Here is a 6,000-nt window from a genome sequence, read left to right on the forward strand (position 1 = left end):
GTACAAGTTATTCATAACCAATTAAATTGCAGACTCAAAGGAGACACAAGGCTTTTGTATGGTAAACATATGTCTCCTCATATGTGCGTTGGACTACATTTACATTTACATTTAAGTCATTTAGCAGACGCTCTTATCCAGAGCGACTTACAAATTGGTGCATTCACCTTATGACATCCAGTGGGACAGTCACTTAACAATAGTGCATCTAAAACTTAGGGGGGGGGGTGAGAGGGATTACTTATCCTATCCTAGGTATTCCTTAAAGAGGTGGGGTTTCAGGTGTCTCCGGAAGGTGGTGATTGACTCCGCTGTCCTGGCGTCGTGAGGGAGTTTGTTCCACCATTGGGGGGCCAGGGCAGCGAACAGTTTTGACTGGGCTGAACAGGAGCTGTACTTCCTCAGTGGTAGGGAGGCGAGCAGGCCAGAGGTGGATGAACGCAGTGCCCTTGTTTGGGTGTAGGGCCTGATCAGAGCCTGGAGGTACTGAGGTGCCGTTCCCCTCACAGCTCCGTAGGCAAGCACCATGGTCTTGTAGCGGACTAGTAACCGAAAGGTTGCAAGTTCAAAGAGCTGACAAGGTACAAATCTGTCGTTCTGCCCCTGAACAGGCAGTTAACCCACTGTTCCTAGGCCGTCATTGAAAATAAGAATTTTTCTTAACTGACTTTCCTAGTTAAATAAAGGTTAAAAAAAGGCCCCAAAAATTGTCAAAGACCCCAACCACCCCAGTCATAGACTGTTCACTCTGCTACCGCATGGCAAGCGGTACCGGAGATCCAAGTCCAGGGCCAAAAAGCTTCTCAACAGCTTTTACCACCAAGCCGTAAAACTCCTGAACAGGTAATCAAATGGCTACCCGGACTATTTGCATTTCTCCCGCACATCCCTTAGCTTTTTTGTCTGAAACACTGGTGGCGACTGAACTTTGTTATTGTTTCATCTGCGGATTTCCCCTTTATAGATGTTCCAAGAAGATGTCAGTCGTCTGAAGTGACTATAATGATGATTCAAATGAAAAACTGGCCTTATACAGGCCATGCAGCCATTTCATCTGCAGTTGAAACAACAACAAAGCGATCACACTGCCACTGTTAAATGTTTTATTTGATTTTTGCTGAGGAATTGGCCTGAAGAAATGTAACTAAAGTTTAGTTTATACCTGGTGCTAACATGCGTCTGTTTCTTGATCTTGTCCAAATTCTGATTGCGCCCACATTTTCAGAAATGCGTCTACACATGGTATTAAAATTGGGTAACCCTTCATTTTACAGCCCGTTAATTAGTATGTAATTACTAGGTAAAGACATAGTAACTAAAACGAAATTCTTAGTAACCATTTAGTCTTGAACATACTTACAAGGAATCAAGGAAGCAATTACTAAAGTGTGGTGGAGTGTGGTGTCAAAAAAGCAGAGCATCTCTTTATTACGGCCAGACCTCTCCCCATCTTTACAACCATTGAATCTATATGTTTTGACCATGACAGTTTTACAATCTAAATTTAACGCCAAGTAACATAGTCACCACAATTTATTCAACAGCCACACCATTCATTACCAGATTCAGCTGAGCTCTAGAACTTAAGGAATGATCTGTACCAAATACAAGTTTTAGAGATGTTCAAGAAAAAAAAGTAATTTCATAAAAATTAGCATTTGTATTATCTATGGAATTTTTTTTACCTACTTCTTCTTATTAGTGTGCTCGCTAAAAGCCTTTTTATTATTTGTTTTACTCAGCCACTTGTAGCGGCAAAACAGTAAAAGCTACCAACACTAAAACAACTTTAAAACTTCCAGACTGGCACTGGTCATGGTACGTGAGGGGAAAAAAACATGTTGATACTACTGTACTTATAGTGTACACTTCAAACTAAGTGGAATGTAGCTAAGCAGAGGCAAAATCCTAGAGGAATAACTGGTTCAGTCTACTTACCACCAGACACTGGGATATGAATTCACCTTTCAAATAACCTTAAACACAAGGCCAAATCTACACTGGAATTGCTTACCAAGAAGACAGTGAATGTTCCTGAGTAGCCAAGTTATAGTTTTTACTTAAATCTGCTTGAAAATCTATGGCAAGACCTGAAAAATGTTTGACTCAGGCGTGTGAATACTTGAGTCAATACATATGTAAATGGGGCAGTTCTGTATTTCATTTTCAACGCATTTGCAACAATTCTAAAAACATGTTTTCACTTTGTCATTATGGGGTATTGTGTGTCGATGGGTGTGGAAAAAAACTCAATTTAATCCATTTTTTATTCAGGCTGTAACACAACAAAATGTGGGGGAAAAGTAAGGGGATTGAATATAACTTGGGAATTCAAGCTGTCCAGGCCCTATGCAGGCCCTGAGGCCTATCCAAGCCCTGAGGCAGCAAAGCAACCCCAAGCCATGATGTCCCTCCAACATACTTTACAGTTGGAATTACATTTTGATGTTGGTGTGCTGTGCCTTTTTTCTCTCCACACATAGCGTTGTGTGTTCCTTCCAAACAACTCAACTGTAGTTTCATCTGTCCAAATAATATTTTGCCAGTAGCGCTGTGGAACATCTAGGTGCACTTTTTCAAACTTCAGACATGCATCCATGTTTTTTTCTTGGACAGCAGTGGCTTCTTCCGTGGTGTCCTCCCATGAACACCATTCTTGTTTAGTGTTTTACGTATCGTAGACTCGTCAACAGAGATGTTAGCATGTTCCAGAGATTTCTGTACGTCTTAAGCTGACACTCTAGGATTCTTCTTAACCTCATTGAGCATTCTGCGCTGTGCTCTTGCAGTCATTTTTGCAGGACGGCCACTCCTAGGTAGAGTAGTAACAGTGCTGAACTTGCTCCATTTATAGACAATTTGTCTTACCGTGAACTGATGAACATCAAGGCTTTTAGAGATACTTTTGTAACCATTTCCAGCTTTATGCAAGTCAACAATTCTTAATCTTAGGTCTTCTGAGATCTCTTTTGTTCGAGGCATGGTTCACATTAGGAAATGCTTCTTGTAAATAGCAAACTCAAATTTTGTGTTTTTAATAGGGCAAGGCAGCTCTAACTGTCATGTATTGTCATATATTGTCATGTCTTGTCCCTGTGCTTTCTCTTCTATTCGTTTCCCCCTGCTGGTCTTATTAGGTTTCTTTCCCTCTCTCTATCCCTCTCTCTCTCTATTGTTCCGTTCCTGCTCCCAGCTGTTCCTCTTTCTCCTAACGACCTCGTTTACTCTCTCACACCTGTCCCCTATTTTGCCCTCTGATTAGGTCTCTATTTCTCTCTCGGTTTCTGCCTCTGTCCTTGTCGGATTCTTGTTTGCTGTTTGCCGTGTCCTTGTTCCGTCCTGTCGTGTTTTGCCTTATCATCAGATGCTGCGTGTGAGCAGGTGTCTCTGTCCACTACGGCCCGCGCCTACCCGAAGGGACCTGCAGTCTGTTGCCGCTTATCCTGCAATTCCCCTCAACAACTAGAGGATTTATGTTTTCCCCGTTTGGACATTTCATGTAAAGGATTGAGGATTATGTTATCTCTGTTTGGACTTTAATAAACTCAGTTTCTGTTAAGTCGCTTTTGGGTCCTCACTCACCTGCATAACACTAACCAACATCTCGAAACTCATCTCTGGAATTACCTGGATTTCTGCATAAATTGGTCATCTGTCACGCCCTGGTCATTATATTTTGTGTTTTTGGTATATGTTTGGGTAAGCCAGGGTGTGACATGGGTTTATATGTTGTGTTTTCGTATTGGGGTTTGTAGTAATTGGGATTGTGTATGATTAGGGGTGTGTCTAGTTAGGCTTGGCTGCCTGAGGCGATTCTCAATTGGAGTCAGCTGCTTATCGTTGTCTCTGATTGGGAACCTTATTTAGGCAGCCTGAGTTCGCGTTGTATTTTGTGGGTGTTTGTACCTGTCTCTGTGTTAGTCACCAGATAGGCTGTAATTAGTTCACGTTCCGTTTGTTGTTTTCTTATACAGTTATTTCATGTACCGCATTTATCTTCATTAAAGTCATGAGTAACCTACATGCTGCATTTCGGTCTGACTCTCTTCTTACAACAGACGAACGACGTTACATCATCAATGATCCAAGATGGCGTAGCCCATTTTTTTTCTTTTCGTTTTTACATATTTTTCTTTGCATATCTTTTAAAACATTTTGCTAAACCTCAACTTCTAAATACTCTCCTGCAACCCGCCTATTTACTTCGGATCCGGAACCCCTCGACTGAAGCCAGCCAGCTAACTACCAGCTATGAGTCAGCAAAACATTGCTAGCGGTCTTCAGCTAACCGGTCATCAGCTAACCTTTAGCTCGGAAAGCTCTCACCAGTTCGAACAACGCGACTCTAACCAGAGCATAACGGACCTATTTTTTTTTTATCCCCGGATTCCCACCGCAAACGGAACATCTTCAGCTGGATCTTCACAACTAGCTATGTAGCTAACCGCAACCCCGGATGATTAGTCCTGGCTAGCATTTCCACCCACTTTGCATGAAGCTAGCCCGGCCAGAGCCCTTGTGCTACCACCGTAGCATACTCCTGGGCTACAATATCCGGACCCACGACCGGTCTATCGATGTCACCGCATGAAGAGGAATAAACAGACTCACCCCATCGCGACGTCCCCCAAAGGCTAACTCTCTAGCCCTTGCTATCCCCTTGCTTGCTAATTCGGCCTGCTAACTGCTAGCTTGTTTAGCCCCGGTCCGCTAACTGCTACCTTGTTTAGCCCCAGCCTACTAACTGTTAGCTTGTTAGCACAGGCCTGCTAACCGTCTAAATCGCCGTGTCCCAAACACTCACTGGACCCATATTTACTTTCTATCTCTTTCGATTTTTAATTTGTTTATACCTTCCGGTAACCTGCCTCACCCAATGTGATACAGAATCGCTATTATTTTTAATTTTTAGAACACACTCAAGAACCTCCAGAAGCTAACCAGCTAACTAGCTACAAGCTATTTAGTCATTGTTAGTTTTTTTAACCTGGATAACACTCGCCAGTCCAGCTTCCCTGCCCCATCCACCGCTGCCCACTGGACACTGATCACTTGGCTACATAGCTGATGCATGCTGGACTGTCCATTTATTCACGGTACTCCATTCTGCTTGTTTATGTTTTATCTGTCGGTCCCAGCCGCACTCAGGCTCTGTGTGTAGTTAATCCGACCCTCCCTCTGCCTAGTTAACGCCATTTTACCTGCTGTTGTTGTGCTAGCTGATTAGGTGTTGTTGTCTCACCTACTGTTTTAGCTAGCTCTCCCAATTCAACACCTGTGATTACTGTATGCCTCGCTGTATGTCTCTCTCAAATGTCAATATGCCTTGTATACTGTTGTTCAGGTTAGTTATCATTGTTTTAGTTTACAATGGAGCCCCTAGTTCCACTCTTCATACCCCTGATACCTCCTTTGTCCCACCTCCCACACATGCGGTGACCTCACCTATTACAACCAGCATGTCCAGAGATACAACCTCTCTCATCATCACCCAGTGCCGGGGCTTACCTCCGCTGTACCCGCACCCCACCATACCCCTGTCTGCGCATTATGCCCTGAATATATTCTACCATGCCCAGAAACCTGCTCCTCTTATTCTCTGTCCCCAACGCTCTAGGCGACCAGTTTTGATAGCCTTTAGCCGTACCCTCTTACTACTCCTTCTCTGTTCCGCGGGTGATGTGGAGGTAAACCCAGGCCCTGCATGTCCCCAGGCACCCTCATTTGTTGACTTCTGTGATCGAAAAAGCCTTGGTTTCATGCATGTCAACATCAGAAGCCTCCTCCATAAGTTTGTTTTACTCAATGCTTTAGCACACTCTGCTAACCCTGATGTCCTTGCCATGTCTGAATCCTGGCACAGGAAGGCCACCAAAAATTCTGAGATTTCCATACTGTAACGGTTTTGACTTGAGGTTATTATTTATAGGGGTGCCAGGTAGGTTGTGCCTACCAGAGAAAACATTGATTTCTCCTTTTGGTTTGGGAGGGAATGAGTCC

Source organism: Oncorhynchus gorbuscha, linkage group LG06 (assembly GCF_021184085.1).
Source record: "Oncorhynchus gorbuscha isolate QuinsamMale2020 ecotype Even-year linkage group LG06, OgorEven_v1.0, whole genome shotgun sequence".
NCBI classification, from domain to species: domain Eukaryota; kingdom Metazoa; phylum Chordata; class Actinopteri; order Salmoniformes; family Salmonidae; genus Oncorhynchus; species Oncorhynchus gorbuscha.